Genomic DNA, 18,028 nt, shown 5'->3' on the forward strand with positions numbered 1-18,028 from the left:
TGCTTGGATAAGGTGGGAATCCGCGGTATGTGGGGGTTCAGGAGGTACAGGGGGACCTGCGGTGAGGTGTCCCTCGCGGAAAAAGGAGATCCAGAAGCGGAGAAGAGGGTACGAATGAGTGCTGGGGAGGGAGCACTGGGTTTAGGTTGCCATACTGCTCAGTGTCAGGCCACGCCCCCCATGGGGCACATCTAGCTACCATACTGGGGGGGGGGAGGAGTCCATCCAGCTACCTATACTTGGGTGGAAGGCACATCTGGCTACTATACTGGTGTGGGAGGGAGCACATTATTTAGCTACAGCACTGGTAAAAATGGCATCCCAATATGAGACAAGCAAAGTTCCATGCAACAATATGAATTGTCAGTGGATGGTAGGCATAAGGGATAAGTTGTAATGATAGCTTCATGTCCCGATCAGAAAATTCAAAGTCCAGACCTGTTCCCAAGGGAACTTGGACATGGAGAGAAGCCTCCACAAAGCCAGATGTCCACAGGCCGACACCAGGCCAACCAGTTTTTCCGGAATGTCCGGCTTTCTCGAGGCCCCATACCACCAGAATTGACTATTTAGTGCAGGCACTGGTGCCCTAAATGGCATCCAAACAGTAAGATGCCAGACCAGAAAGGGTGCGGTCAGTGTATTCCACCTGGAGCTCTACCGCATCTCAATCTCCAAAGTCCGTGCATGCCCAGAGTGCCGACTGCTAAGGGGACAGCGGTAACCACGTCCACCGGCAGGATGCGTTGCAATATCTATGCAGCGCCATACCGCTTCTTCAGCCCTATACCACTCTGACAGACCCTTTACTGGCTGCCAGTTACACAAAGGATACAATTCAAAATCCTGATTCTCGCCTACAAAGCTCTTTACAACCTAGCTCCTTCCTATTTAAATAACCTTAGTTCCAGATACCATCCTACATCCAGTCTTCGCTCTACTAACAATATTCTCCTGATTTCCTCTCTGGTCACCTCTTCTCACTCCCACTTACTAGACTTCTCTCGATCCTCTCCCTTCCTCTGGAACTCCCTCTCCCAACACATCCGCCACTCACCCACGCTTACCCTTTTTAGGCCCAACCTGAAAACTCACCTCTTCAGGCAAGCATACTCTCCTACCTAGCACACTTTGGCCACTGACCACTATTTTTACTACCACATACACAACTTCCTTTCACCTACTGTCCTATCACTTAAACCAGGGGTGCCCACACTTTTCTGACTTGCGAGCTACTGTAAAATTAGTCCTGAAGATCTATCAACATTTACAGTGTAGGTAGCTAGGCATAAGTGCCTTCAGTATAGGTAGTTAGGTATAGGTGCCTTCAGTATAGGTAGCCAGGTATAAGTGCCTTCAGTATAGGTAGTTAGGTATAGGTGCCTTCAGTATAAATAGCGAGATATAGGTGCCTGCAGTATAGGTAGCCATGTATAGGTGCCTTCAGTATAGGTAGTTAGGTATAGGTGCCTTCAGTATAGGTAGCTCGCTATAGGTGCCTTCAGTATAGGTAGCCAGGTCTATAGGTGTCCCCAGTATAGGTAGCCAGGTATAAGTGCTTTCAGTATAGGTAGCTAGGTTTAGGTGCCTGGGTACCACTTACCTCCCTCTAGCTCCAGCGGCGGTGTCTGGGGCTATTCCTGGTCTCCCCTCCTTCAGCCACGGTTGGCTGGAGGGCAGATGAGCAAGCCGGCGGCTGAGGCAACGCTCTGGAGGGCAGCGTGCGTGTATGTGTTGTGCCCGGTGCGGCTCCCAGCCATGACGTCGCGTCATGGCAGAACCGCCCCTGCCCTCTGCTCTTCAGCTGCGCCGCCTCTCTCCTCCCCTGCCTTCTGATTGGCCGCGATCGCGACCAGAAAATGTAATGTGACACGGGCATACGGCCACGATCTACCAAAAAGGCAGTCGCGATCTACTGGTAGATCGCGATCAACCTATTGGCACCCTGGACTTATCTTTTCCCTTCTGTTGTGTATTATGCGCACAGATCCTTCTCCCCTGTGTAAAAATCTGTAGTTGCTTTATTTATTGCATCAGCTGTCTTCAGCACCTTTGCCTTGTATTGTTTACTGTTATATGTTTTATTTTGTATTATTAAACCTTGTATTCTGTTGTACGGTGTGATATAAATTAGTAACAATAATAATAAAGTATGGGCAGCATGGTGGCAGCACTCATGCCTTGCAGCACTGAGTCCCCGGTTTGAATCCCTGCCAAGGGACTATGTGAACGGTGCTAGTAAAAAAGGGCGCACAGGGATAGTGGACAAAAAGGGCGCCGCCATAGACTGCAATGCAAAATATCAGCTATTCGGCGCCCGACAGGAAAAAAGGGCGCCCGAGAAATAGCGGTTACAGGGATCGTGTTAACAAAAGTTTTCGTTTACAGAATAAGGTTTATAACAAATATCGTTTACAAGTTCGTTTTGAGTTTGTGTTATACTTATTTTTTCGTTTTTAAATTCCGCTTATATCAGTTTTTCTTATTATTTAGTTTAAAAATTTCACTTACAAAAGTATAACAACTAAATTTTCGTTTACACTTCTTTGATCATTTAAAAATTTGTTTTCATATGTATAATGCGTAAATACCGTTTTCAACCTTATTGTATAAGAAATACATCGCTTTTGGTATTAACTTTGTTTTTACACTTATAATGCGTTGAAATTTCGGCTATACCCCGCGCCCTTTTTTCCAGGCGCCCTTTTTTGATACACGCCCATCTGAACAGCGTATGTGTGGGTTTCCTCTGGGCACTCCAATTTCCTCCATCATCCCCAAAACATACAAATAGGTTAATTGGCTTCCCCCTAAATTGGCCCTAGACTGAAATAAATACACTACACAGTATATACATAGACAAATGACTATGGTAGGGATTAGATTGTAAGCCCCTCTGAGGGACAGTAAAGTAACAAGACAATATATACTGTGTACAGCGCTGCGGAAGATGTTGGCACTATATAAATACAACATTTTAATAATAATAAAAAATAAAGTAGGCTAATGCTAAAGATCCTATAGCCATCCATGGAGCTATCTTATATCCTACAGAGCAGTACAACAATACATTTTGGAATTCACAAAACTTTACAGCGAGTCCAGCAGCCAAAAAAAACAAGAAGAAATATAAAAAAAATATACACTACCTAATAATAAAATCAACAACAACTATTAGTATTTTATAATTGTTGCTTCTCCTACTACTGTAATCATGTAAAGAATTTCTAAATTCTAAGATTATATCATCGATTTCATACAGACATTATCTTAGTTACTTTTTATGGTAATAAACTTGATCCAGTTAACCAACTAATTGCATATGTAGACGTAGTTATCTAGAATCACACACATGGGAGTGTGCATTGCAGATAATTACAACAACATCACTTATAGAACCATTAAAAAAATAGATGTCATTAAGGAATCAACACTTATCATTATTCCCCATGGGATTTTTAATTACCTTTAGAGTTCTTTGTTTCTTCTATAGTAGAAGTATATATAGAAGATGAGTATTATGTTATAATTTACCTCTCGTTTGCACTAGAGCTCTGTGTCTTATTTGTATAGAATAAGTAGTATTAATTGCTAGACAAGAACGCTTACTTTCAGAGAATTCCATTTACTTTTCTGAAATTGCTTAAGAATTTTTTTGCTTTTGTCTTACTTATTTTGCAGCCAGATCCCATTATTAATGTATTATATTATTTAAATAATTTATTTTTGTGTTTGTTATGGAAGTAAGTCTATATATGGTAAGTTTGATAAAGGCGTATTGTCCTGCCTTTATGTTGACAGTATTAGATATACAATGCTGCCCATAATTATTCATACCCCTCGCAAATTTTGACTTAAAGTTACTTTTATTCAAACAGCAAGTAATTTTTTGATGGGAAATGACATAGTTGTCTCCCAAAAGATAATAAGACGATGTAGAAAAAAAAATTCTCAACTTTTATTTACATTTGAGCAAAAAGTATCCAGTCCAAAATTATTCATACCCTTCACAAACTGTCACAGTCTGTGGGAAACTTAAAATTTATATACCATACCAAATAGCCCAAGCTGTTCTAAAGCATCCGAATTACCCTGATTAATTGGGAACAGCTGTTTTTATCAACTCAACAGGTGAAAAACAGCAGCTCTCTGCAGTTGGTTTGTGGACAGTCATGGCTAAGATAAAGGAGCTCAGTGAGGACCTGCGGCTGCGTATTGTGGCTGCTCACAAGTCAGGAAAGGGCTACAAGGCCATTTCTAAATATTTTCACGTTCCAGTGGCTACAGTGCAAAGTATTATTAACAAAATACAAGATGTTCCGCACTGTGGAAAAATCTCAGAGGAAGCAAAAGTAACACCTGTGCTGGCCAGGAAGATAGTGAGAGAGGTGAAAAAGAATCCAAGGATCACCACCAAGGCCATCCTGGTGAACCTGAGCTCTGCTGGTGGCAATGTCTCAAGGCAGACAATTCAATGGACACTGCACACTGGGTTCCACAGATGCAGACCAAAGAGTTCACCACTTCTCCAGATAAGGCACACAAAAGCTTGCTTGGCCTTTGCAAATGCTCATCTGGACATAGAAAAGGACTTCTGGTCTTCTGTGTTATGGTCAGATGAAACATAAATTGAATTGTTTGGTCACAATGGTGTTTCCTTCATTTGGCGTAAAAAAAAGGAGAAGCCTTCAACCCAAAAAACACCATCCCAGCTGTCAAACATGGTGGTGGGAACCTAATGCTTTGGGGGTGTTTTTCAACCCATGGACCAGGGAAACTAATCACAGTAAACGGCACCATGAAAAAAGAGCAATACATGAGGATTCTTAAAGTGAACCGAGCATCATTTTTAACACCCAGGGCAGCTCTATAGCGAATTAAAAATGCATTCTAAAAATGTGGTTTATTATTAAAAAAAACTTTCAATTTACCTAATTTTTTTATATCTACTGTCGTTCTCTTGGTAAGAGTAAGTTTGAGCGATCCGCCGGGCAGATCTCTTAAACTCACTCTTATCAAGCAAACGACAGTCTGTACACACGCCCGATTTAGCGGGCGAACGGCGGAACGACGGGACGTTCAAACGACCCGTCGTTCGCGGAAATCCGACGTGTGCATGGGCCTAGTGGGTTAAAATAGCCTCTTTGTCTGTCCGTAAAGCTGAGCAGGAGATTGTGGAACACAGATAAGAAATCACCTCATTAGACTTAACTGACCACAAACAAACCCCCATTGTACTTCAAACAGAAAACATCAGTTACAGTTGAAGAATTTCACACCTAGCCTGGGCAATGCTAGTTGTAAAACAGCAGGGGTTGAGCTTCTGAACAATGGCAGCCCTTGCAGCTATTTGAAGCCAGGAGCTGCTTAGTTCACTTTAACGACAACATCAGGCAGTCTGCAGAGGAAACTTGGCCTTGGGCACCAGTGGACATTTCAGCATGACAATGACCCAAAACACACAGCAAAAGTGGTGAAGAAATGGTTAGCAGACAACAATATTAACGTTTTGGAGTAGCTCAGCCAGGTCCTGTCCAATCCAATTGAGAATCTGTGGAGGGAGCTAAAGATCAGGGTAATGGCAAAAAACCCTCCTACCAGAAAAATTTGGAGCTCATTGCTAAGGATGAATGGGCAAAAATACCTGTGAAGACATGCAAAAAGCTGGTCTGCAATTATAGGAAGCATTTGATTGCTGTACTAGCCAATAAAGTCTTTTTTATTGATTATTGAGAAAGGTATGAATAATTTTGGACTGGACACTTTTTGCTCAAATGTAAATAAAAGTTGCAATTTTTTTCCCCACAATAAAGCCTCTTGTACATCGTCTTATTATCTTGTGGGAGACACCTATGTCATTTCCTGTCAAAAATTCCTTGCTGGTTGAATAAAAGTAACTTTAAAGGGATACTGTAGGGGGGTCGGGGGAAAATGAGTTGAACTTACCCGGGGCTTCTAACGGTCCCCCGCCGACATCCTGTGCCCGTGCAGCCACTCACCAATGCTCCGGCCCCGCCTCTGGTTCACTTCTGGAATTTCAGACTTTAAAGTCTGAAAACCACTGCGCCTGCGTTGCCATGTCCTCAATCCCGCTGATGTCACCAAGAGCGTATGGCACAGACACAGACCATACTGGGCCTGCGCAGTATGCTCCTGGTGACATCAGTGGGATCGAGGACACGCAGGCGCAGTGGTTTTCAGACTTTAAAGTCTGAAATTCCAGAAATGAACTGGAGGCGGGGCTGGAGCATCGGTGAGTGGCTGCGTGGGCACAGGATGTCTGCGGGGGACCATTAGAAGCCCCGGGTAAGTTCAACTCATTTTCCCCCGACCCCCTACAGTATCCCTTTAAGTCAAAATTTGCCAGAGTTATGAATAGTTATGGGCAGCACTGTGTATTTGGTCATAGTCTTGAAAATTATCTTGAAAACAGCCATGGCTATTCTGTGATACTCTTTGATGAATAGTAAAGGAGTATATTTAAAAATGTATATCACACCAACAGGTCTACATGTATTAAGCCATAAATGAAGACCAACATAAAAGAAAGTGTAATTTGTAGCATATCGAATATTATACAATTTATTAGATGCAACATTAATATGAAACCATTTAGCAACATAGTATTAAGAACCCTGCAATCTCCTTCAAAGGACACCCGAGGTGAAAATAAAAAATGAAATAAACAATTGTATCTATCTTCCTTCTCCTAAAAATGTTTTTCAAGATATTCTACAGTTTTATTTTATGTTTAAATCTGCTTTTAGAGCTTTAACTGTTTAATTGTTTTTGCTCAATGACACATTCATTGAAGTATGCCAGAGCTAAAAGGTATGAACTATTGAACCTTTTTATCTCTTTCCTACTCTCAAAAGCCATTTTCTGCTAGGGAAGTGTTTTATAGTTGTAATTACTTGTCAGTGAGGGTCACACTGTAGTCACTTCCTGTTAGAGTCAGAACTGAGTCAGCCACTTACATATCTGATATTTAACCTCCCTAGCATTCTGGACGGGCTAGGCTCATCCAGAGACGCCGGAGGTGACCGCTCAGGCCCCGCTGGGCCGATTTGAATAATATTTTTTTTTAAACACGCAGCAAGCACTTTGCTTGCTGCGTGCCTTACCCGATCGCCGCTGCCCGCCGCCGATCTGCCACTACCCGCCGTGATAGAGCGCCCCCCCAGCCGAGACCCCGTGCGCTGCCTGGCCAACCAGTGCCAGGCAGCGCTGAGTGGTGGATCGGGTCTCCCTGTGACGTCACGACGTCGCCGACGTCGATGACATCATGACGTGCGTCGCCATGGCGACGGGGAAGCCCTTCAGGAAATCCCGTTCAGAACGGGATTTCCAGACGGGCCATTGCGCCGGCGGCGATCGGAGGGGTGGGAGGGACACCGCAGGGAGGGGGAAATCATGTAGCTAGCGCTAGGCTAGCTACATAAAAAATAAAAAAGAATATGTGCAAAAAACGTTCCCGCGGCCGCAGGACCGCGGGAATCAGAACGCCAGGCAGGTTAACTCTTTTAGGCAGAGAAAGAAAAAAGGAACACATCATAGTTATTTGTGTGCTAGGCACTGTACATACCCATATCTATCTCATCATGTCACATGTCACCTCGGGTATGCTTTAAATATAAGTAAAATCACGTAGTGGTTCAAGTTTGAACCATATCTGTGTAGAACCCGGGTTACTCAAAATATACTGCAATATAGTGCAATTAAAAATACAATACTACCTTTAGTAAATATCCAAATCATGCAAAAATATAATATGTAAATAAAACTGTAGATATTGGAATTAGTATATACAGTAATAAATAATGATAGTAGTCATTGAGATGCAAATAATTTTTACTTGATGCAGGGTTATGCAAATGGTGGATGCAAAAGTATGCAACTTGGAAAAAAACAATCAAATTTACATTTCGTAGGGATTCAATTGGGCCATTTTTAAGCTGCATAAATTTGCATACAGAATTTTCAAAATCCTGCATCTACTCCATCTCACTGACCTTCCTTAATGATAAACACTTACTTCTGTGCAATTAATTAAATAGCGTATATAACGAGTCATTGTAAGTACAATAGATAAAGATTATACTACGCATTCCTGGACTATGGCCCCAGTGATACTCACCGGAACATTCAGACGCTTACAAATAAAGGTGCTAAGGTCTTTAGAGAGCTCTTTGCTTTTCCCCCATTATGAGATGCTTTTTGTACAAAACCTTGGTAAGGAAAAACCTCTTTATAGGCCACAACTAGGACTAATTCAGCTGATCTTAAAGGGATAAGGTAGGGGGTCGGGGGGAAATGAGTTGAACTTACCCGGGGCTTCTAACGGTCCCCGCAGACATCCTGTGCCCACGCAGCCACTCACCGATGCTCTGGCCCCGCCTCCAGTTCACTTCTGGAATTCCAGACTTTAAAGTCTGAAAACCACTGTGCCTGCGTTGCCATGTCCTCGATCCCGCTCATGTCACCAGGAGCGTACTGCGCAGGCTCAGTATGGTCTGTGTCTGCGCAGTACACTCCTGGTGACATCAGCAGGAGCGAGGACACGGCAACGCAGGCACAGTGGTTTTCAGATTTTAAAGTCTGAAATTCCAGAAGTGAACCGGAGGGGGGGGCCAGAGCATCGGTGAGTGGCTGCGCGGGCACAGGATGTCTGCGGGGACCATTAGAAGCCCCGGGTAAGTTCAACTCATTTTCCCCCGACCCCCCTACAGTGTTCCTTTAATTTGCACTGATAGGGAGCAGGATTCTTTTCTAGATACTTAATCTCTTTTCCCACCTGCTGCCGGATGACATTTGGCCAGCGGGAGCAGACAGTGTAGTGTCCACTCCAATGGTCTGCTGTGGTCCAGCTGTAGGCTATATGGGGAATGCATCCACCTGCCCAGGATTATCGTGGACTGCACATAAGTGTGACAAGTGAGAACGGCTCCTATTTATAAAATAGCCGTTCACTGTTAGTTTAGCGTTGGGCGGAGAACGGACAAAAAATGTCTGTTCTCAGCTCAAGTGGAAATACAGCCTGACGTACTGTACTGTATATCAGGCTTTCCATGCCTTTTTGTGCCTCCTTTTCTTCATCTGTTTCTGTCATTCCTCTTAATTACACATAACTTAATATATGGTTTCATTTGTTTTTGAAATCTTTGCATGCGTGAATTACTTGGGTTGTTACCAACATCTTGTGCACATTTCATGTCAATAGCCTCATTATAGATATATTTATTGAGAAAAAAAATGAATACGTTATTTATTTCCCCCATTGTAATTCCTTTTGTACTACATCATTATTGTTAGTTAAACTGATCGCTAAATAATTTATATATTGCTCCATGTCTTAGAATCCAAATGTTGACAATATGTGTTAATGTTAACCCTTCCTAATCTCTAATCCTAACTAGTGTTGGGCGAACATCTAGATGTTCGGGTTCGGGCCGAACAGGCCGAACATGGCCGCGATGTTCGGGTGTTCGACCCGAACTCCGAACATAATGGAAGTCAATGGGGACCCGAACTTTTGTGCTTTGTAAAGCCTCCTTACATGCTACATACCCCAAATTTACAGGGTATGTGCACCTTGGGAGTGGGTACAAGAGGGAAAAAAATTTAGCAAAAAGAGCTTATAGTTTTTGAGAAAATTGATTGTAAAGTTTCAAAGGAAAAATTGTCTTTTAAATGCTGAAAATGTCATGTTTCTTTGCACAGGTAACATGGTTTTTACCGCCAGGCAGTCATAAATGTAATAAAGAGAAGAGGTTCCATAAACAGGGACCGGTAACGCTAACCCAGCAGCAGCAGCAGCACACGTGATGGAACAGGAGGAGGCGCAGGAGGAGAAGGCCACGCTTTTTGAGACACAACAACCCAGGCCTTGCATGAGGACAAGAAGCGTGCGGATAGCATGCTTTTTACCGCCATGCAGTCATAAATGTAATAAAGATAAGAGGTTCAATAAACAGGGACCGGTAACGCTAACCCAGCAGCAGCAGCAGCACACGTGATGGAACAGGAGGAGGCGCAGGAGGAGAAGGCCACGCTTTTTGAGACACAACAACCCAGGCCTTGCATGAGGACAAGAAGCGTGCGGATATAGCAGCAATGCTTTTTGCCGCCATGCAGTCATAAATGTAATAAAGAGAAGAGGCTCAATAAACAGGGACCGGTAACGCTAACCCAGCAGCAGCAGCAGCACAGAGCACACGTGACGGAACAGGAGGAGGCGCAGGAGGAGAAGGCCACGCTTTGAGACACAACAACCCAGGCCTTGCATGAGGACAAGAAGCGTGCAGATAGCATGCTTTTTACCGCCATGCAGTCATAAATGTAATAAAGATAAGAGGTTCAATAAACAGGGACCGGTAACGCTAACCCAGCAGCAGCAGCAGCAGCACAGAGCACACATGATGGAACAGGAGGAGGCGCAGGAGGAGAAGGCTACGCTTTGAGACACAACAACCCAGGCCTTGCATGAGGACAAGAAGCGTGCGGATATAGCAATGCTTTTTGCCGCCATGCAGTCATAAATGTAATACAGATGAGAGGTTCAATAAACAGGGACCGGTAACGCTAACCCAGCAGCAGCAGCAGCACAGAGCACACGTGATGGAACAGGAGGAGGCGCAGGAGGAGAAGGCCACGCTTTTTGAGACGCAACCCAGGCCTTGCATGAGGACAAAAAGCGTGCGGATATAGCAATGCTTTTTGCCGCCATGCAGTCATAAATGTAATACAGATGAGAGGTTCAATAAACAGGGACCGGTAACGCTAACCCAGCAGCAGCAGCAGCACAGAGCACACGTGATGGAACAGGAGGAGGCGCAGGAGGAGAAGGCCACGCTTTTTGAGACGCAACCCAGGCCTTGCATGAGGACAAAAAGCGTGCGGATATAGCAATGCTTTTTGCCGCCATGCAGTCATAAATGTAATACAGATGAGAGGTTCCATAAACAGGGACCGGAAACGCTAACCCAGCAGCAGCAGCACACGTGATGGAACAGGAGCAGGCGCAGGAGGAGAAGGCCATGCTTTTTGAGACACAACAACCCAGGCCTTGCATGAGGACAAAAAGCGTGCGGATATAGCAGCAATGCTTTTTGCCGCCATGCAGTCATAAATGTAATACAGATGAGAGGTTCAATAAACAGGGACCGGAAACGCTAAACCATCCCAGATGTTCATTGGTCATGTTACTTGGTTGGGGTCCTGGAGTGTTGCGTAGTCATTTCCAATCCAGGATTGATTCATTTTAATTTGAGTCAGACGGTCTGCATTTTCTGTGGAGAGGCGGATACGTGAACCTTGCAGGCAACGGCATTCTTCAAGCTTCGGGTTATTTTGCTGACCACGTGCTCATGCAACTCAGGCACTGCAGAGCGCGCAAAGTGGTAGCGGCTGGGAACCACGTAACGTGGGATGGCCACTGACATCATGCCCTTGAAGCTGTTTGTCTCCACCACTCGATATGGCAGCATTTCGCAGGCCAGAAGCTTGGCTATGCTGGCTCTTACTGCCACGGCCCGGGGGTCATTTGCTGGCAATTTCCTCTTGCGCTCAAACATCTCCGAGACAGACAACTGAACCGTAGGGCTGCACAACGAAGGGCTGTTGGTTGTTGTGTTTGATGAACACTGGGAGACCTCAAGAGCACTACTCCGGAAAGTGACAGTGTCAGCGTCATCTGATTTTTTGGAATGTTTTGAACCACGCAATGGCTGGGCTACTGCTGCTGCTGAGGCGGGTCTGGTGGTGAGTCTGGTGAACCCAAGGGAGGCAGTGTTGCTGGTGGTACCCTGTCCTGCCGCGTTTGCCCACAGAGTGGGATGTTTGGATAGCATGTGGCGGCTCATGCTGGTGGTGGAGAGGTTGTTAATACTTTTCCCCCTGCTCAGGCGGGTCTTGCACACCTTGCAAATCGCCATGGTAACATCCTCAGTGCAGTCTTCAAAGAAAGCCCAGAATTTGGAGCACCTGCCTTGCTGGCGATTTCTGTTTGCGCCTCTTTTGCCTCTCACTTGAACTTCCACGCTTGTGGTGCCTGAAATTGCGCGCCGCCTACCTTGTGGCACAAGGCGAACTCGTGCAGCAGTGGGTTCTTCAACAGACTCATCTGTGCTGCTGCTACGACGGCGATGTTCTCGTTCACAAACAAAATCTGGGTCTATGTCCACATTGTCCATACCCTCCTCTTCCATCTCCTCAAACTCGTCATATGTCATTGTGGGGGGCCGCCGCCGTGGAGTACAGCTCCCCAGCACAACCGTCAGGGGAAACACCTCTTCCCTTGCCCCTCCCTCTTTCACCGGATTTCTTCCTCATTTCACTTATCCTTACAGTACACGCTGACTGGCAGCAGTACAGTGGCAGTACAGAAATGCTATACAGTGGTGGGTGAGCGGTGTACCACTATTGCCAGCAGCGACACAGAGCACAATGCTATACAGTGGCGGGTGAGCGGTGTACTACTGTTCCCAGCAGACAAAGAGTGGCAGTAAACACAATGCTATATAGTGTGGCTGAGCCGTGTACACAGAGTGGCAGTAAACACAATGCTATATAGTCTGCTATATAGTCACCCCGAACGGGGTGATGTTCTGCAGCACCCGAACAGTGGCGAACACTGTTCGCCCAACACTACTGGGAACGCAGATTTTAGTACCTAAACACACGATACAACATGTTTTCCGGGGTCGGACTCTGAGGCACATACAGATGGTCCCGATCATCATCCTCATCATACAACTCTTCTCCTGAGTCTGACCCACCCACCACCTCTGCCACCCCAACATCCCCAGACACAGTCACAGACCCCTCATCGTCCTCAACATTAACTTGGGATGCTGGCCTGAGCCCGACCTCCTCCTCCACATCAGGCCCCATCATCCCCTCAATGGCAGCCCTCATTAATCGCTCTGGCGCCGGACCGATGGACACAACGTTCTCCTCCGGGGAGGGCTGCTGCTGACCACTGGCTGCTGGGGTGGATGTTATAGCTTGCGTGGGGCGTTGGCTGTTGCTGTTGTTGGGAGTGCTGCTCACAGCGGAGGTCTCTGAGGAACTCATGGTGAGCTCATATAGTGGTTGACGGTGAGTGGAGTATTACTGATCCCAGCAATATACACACTGACTGGCAGAGTACGCAATGCTATATAGTCTGGCTGAGCCGTGTACACAGAGTGGCAGTGAACAATGCTATATAGTCTGGCTGAGCGGTGTACACAGAGTGGCAGTACACACAATGCTATATAGTCTGGCTGAGCCATGTACACAGAGTGGCAGTAAACAATGGTATATAGTCTGGCTGAGCGGTGTACACAGAGTGTCAGTAAACAATGGTATATAGTCTGGCTGAGCGGTGTACACAGAGTGTCAGTAAACAATGGTATATAGTCTGGCTGAGCGGTGTACACAGAGTGTCAGTAAACAATGGTATATAGTCTGGCTGAGCGGTGTACACCGAGTGTCAGTAAACAATGGTATATAGTCTGGCTGAGCGGTGTACACAGAGTGTCAGTAAACAATGGTATATAGTCTGGCTGAGCGGTGTACACAGAGTGTCAGTAAACAATGGTATATAGTCTGGCTGAGCGGTGTACACAGAGTGTCAGTAAACAATGGTATATAGTCTGGCTGAGCGGTGTACACAGAGTGTCAGTAAACAATGGTATATAGTCTGGCTGAGCGGTGTACACAGAGTGTCAGTAAACAATGGTATATAGTCTGGCTGAGCGGTGTACACAGAGTGGCAGTACACACAATGCTATATAGTCTGGCTGAGCGGTGTACACAGAGTGGCAGTACACACAATGCTATAGAGTCTGGCTGAGCGGTGTACACAGAGTGGCAGTACACACAATGCTATGTAGTCTGGCTGAGCGGTGTACACAGAGTGGCAGTAAACACAATGCTATATATAGCGTGGCTGAGCGAGGTGCACAGTGGCAGTACACACAATGCTATATAGTCAGGCTGAGCCGTGTACACAGAGTGGCAGTACACACAATGCTATATAGTGTGGCTGAGCGAGCGGTGTACTACTATTCCCAGCAGACACAGAACAGTAAACACAATGCTATATAGTGTGGGTGAGCGAGCGGTGTACCACTATTCCCAGCAGACACAGAACAGTAAACAGAATGCTATATAGTGTGGCTGAACGAGCGGTGTACCACTATTCCCAGCAGACACAGAACAGTAAACAGAATGCTATATAGTGTGGCTGAGCGAGCGGTGTACCACTATTCCCAGCAGACACAGAACAGTGAACAGAATGCTATATAGTGTGGCTGAGCGAGCGGTGTACTACTATTCCCAGCAGACACAGAACAGTAAACAGAATGCTATATAGTGTGGCTGAGCGAGGTACACAGAGTGGCAGTAAACAGAATGCTATATAGTGTGGCTGAGCGAGCGGTGTACTACTGTTCCCAGCAGCGACACACAATGACTGGGGGGGACCCTGGCTAGCGTGGCTGGAGAGCGAACTACCCTGCCTGCCTACCCAAAGCTAAACCCACAGAGAAATGGCGGAGATATGACGTGGTTCGGGTATTTATTTACCCGAACCACGTGACCGTTCGGCCAATCAGAGCGCGTTCGGGCCCGAACCACGTGACCCGTTCGGCCAATCACAGCGCTAGCCGAACGTTCGGGGAACGTTCGGCCATGCGCTCTTAGTTCGGCCATGTGGCCGAACGGTTTGGCCGAGCACCGTCAGGTGTTCGGCCGAACTCGAACATCACCCGAACAGGGTGATGTTCTGCAGAACCCGAACAGTGGCGAACACTGTTCGCCCATCACTAATCCTAACCTCCCAACATTAAAGTGGAGCAGAACTCTTGCACAGGACAGAAGGAAAACAGAGATACATGCACCCTGTATGTATTTAGAGAGTTTAACCTGTTTAATTCCCCCTCATTTGTGTCTAATCACAAGTTGTAATTTGATCTCTTCCCTGGGTCACATGACTACCACGGCAGAGATGGCAGATAAGACCATTTGAAAGTACAGGCTGTTAAAGAGGAGCTGTCAGCTATACTATCTAAAAAAAAACAAAAAACACTTATATAAGTAGATAAATACTTGATCTACGTACATAACGTATGTATTGAACTATCCACATTTTGATTTTTATATAGTAACTAAAGAGAATTCTGTTTCAGGCATTTGCCATCTTAATTCCCTCTGACTGAAGTCAATACTGATGTCATTTCCTCTCTTACTCTGGGAGGAGGGCGACCAATGCAAACACAGTCTTTAGACACTCCCACCCAGCTCTACTAGAAAATGCATTGTCATTGTGTGACTCTGATATAGGGGCGTAACTAGAAATCACTGGGCCCCCCAGCAAAACTTTAGATGGCGCCCCCCCCCCCCCCCCACTCGCTTTCTGCACAGATAAACTGAGAACCAAGGTTATTCTCAATTGGCTAGTGCACACTTGAATGTGTTTTTCCCCTGCAGATAAAAACAGACAGCAGTGAAGCAGTGCAGACATTTTCTCTATCAATTACATTAGCTTTTGTGATAAAACATGCATGTTTTCACACATACAGACACAATTGGTGTGCAGAAATGCATACAGAAAACCAAAAGACGAGTGTGCTGTCAGCCTCAGCTTATTACACTTACTCTGTCCATCTCTGATAGAGCAGAACTGGCTCTGCAGGAGCGAAAGAGGCTTCAGCCAAGCAGGCTGCTTTAGTTAAGTCTGAGGGGATACTAAAGTAGTAAAAAAAATAAAACCCAGCATGCCCTACAACTTCCTTACATGTGCGGCAGATGTACCAAATAAGAGCCAGGGAAACTGGGGAAAGATGTTTTATGGAGAGAAAAATAAAAGTGATTTTTAACTTTTGGATTGCCTGGTTAGCATCCTTATTACTTGTTTACCAGATAAAAATAAAGAATTGATTTTTGATTTTATGCCCGGCAGTTACGCTTTAAAAATATGTCTGCTTCCATGAATCCCCAGCACTGATTTTTTATAGATTCTGTGACATCACTAGCTTAAAGTGGGATAAAGGTCAATTTTCATCTATGGTCTAAAGCATACATGTCAAACTCCGGCCCGCAGGCCAAACCTGGCCCTCAGAGCCATTAAATTTGGCCCTCAAGCGGGTCCCCCACTTTGCATTATCTTTGGTCTACTCTAGACCACCAGGCAAGCTATATTGGAGGTGAAGCCCTAGAACACCAGGGAAGCCATATGGGGGAGGTGGGAGAAAGCACTAAATACCAGGGAACTGTATAGGAGAGGGTGAGGGCCTCTAGACACCAGGGAACTGCATAGGGGAGGGAGGACCACTAGTCAGCAGGGAACTGTATAGGGGAGGGAGGACCACTAGACAGCAGGGAACTGTATTGGGGTTTGAGAAGGCCATTATAGCCACCAGGGAACTTCATAAGGGAGGAAAGTGCCCAGTAGACATTAATGTTAAGGTTGGCCTGCAACTAGGTCCCAGTGTCCAATTGATACCCCAGGTCTAAAGCATTAAACATATCATAAAACTAATAGCTATAAAAGATATAAATCATATTGAAGCTACTGAAAGGGTTAATACTCTAACCAGCACTTCCCTCATAATCTAATTGATAAGATTGTGTGTTTAATGTTTTAGAGCAATAATGTAATTTTGTGTTTCATTCCACTTTAACTTCATCAGAATAGATCTTTCCTCATCTATCCCATAGATAGTTCCTTAAGCCCCATCTACACGATACGAATCTTTGTACGATTCGATTACGATTCGATTTACGATTCGATTAAATCCGACATGTCCGATCAGGATTCGATTCGATGCAATTCGATTTGCCATTGTTTTGCAATTGCAAAGCGAACTGAATCGAATCCCGATCGGACATGTCGGATTTAATTGAATTGTAAATAGAATCGTAATCGAATCGTACAAAGAATCGTATCGTGTAGATTTAAGGGGACTAAGAAAATATTTTTATGATTACTCCCTGTTAAAGCATATCAACAAGCTGGACTACATTTAGAGATTGAGTTACCTTTGGTTTTCTCGATATCATCTCTGAACCTCTCCATTTGCCTCTCTGGGTATACAAATTAGTATGGTGCCGGTGAGTTGGGCACAGGGTGAGCTGAATGACGATGGCATAAAAACTATTCCATCTCTGAGTCATAGCAACTCGGAGGGAGAAGAATTGAAGCTGTAGGGTTGAAAATAAATTCTGTATATACTCAAATATAAACTGTAGGGTTGAAAATAAATTCTGTATATCTATATATATAAAATCGGATGTGTGTGTGTGTGTGTGTGTGTGTGTGTGTGTGTGTGTGTGTGTGTGTGTGTGTGTGTGTGTGTGTGTGTGTGTGTGTGTGTGTGTGTGTGTGTGTGTGTGTGTGTGTGTGTGTGTGTGTGTGTGTGTGTGTGTGTGTGTGTGTGTGTGTGTGTGTGTGTATGTGCCGCGATCACTCGAAAACGGCTTGACCGATTTGAACGAAACTTGGTATACAGATCCCTTACTACCTGGGATGATATGTTCTGGGGGTCTCACGGCCCCCCTGTACACCTGGGCGGAGCTACAAACACCCAATCAGATTTCACCCATTCATGTCAATGGAAAAAATGTATAAGGCTGCCATTCTCACAGTATTCAAGCCAGAGTCCCCACACTTGGCACAGGTGGTCACTTGGTGACCGAGGTTACAAATCCAGGAAAAGTGGGCACAGCATAAAACAGCCAATCAAATTTCAGCCATTCATTTTTAATGGGAAAATGTAAACTGCAGCCATTCTTAGACTGTTAATCGCAGGGTTCTCGAATTTGGCACACTTGGTCACTGGGTGAATGAGATTAAGATTCAGAAAAGTGGTTGGAGCCCACAATAGCCAATTACAATTCACCTATTGTTTCTTAAGGGGAATATTTAAATTGCTGCCATTCTAACACTGTTAATAGGAGATGCCTCAAACCTGGTATAATTGGTCACTGGGTAACTGGGGGTTCAAATACAGAACGGGGGCGGAACCACAAATAGCCAATCAGA

Source organism: Hyperolius riggenbachi, chromosome 2, assembly GCF_040937935.1.
Source record: "Hyperolius riggenbachi isolate aHypRig1 chromosome 2, aHypRig1.pri, whole genome shotgun sequence".
Taxonomy (NCBI): Eukaryota; Metazoa; Chordata; class Amphibia; order Anura; family Hyperoliidae; genus Hyperolius; species Hyperolius riggenbachi.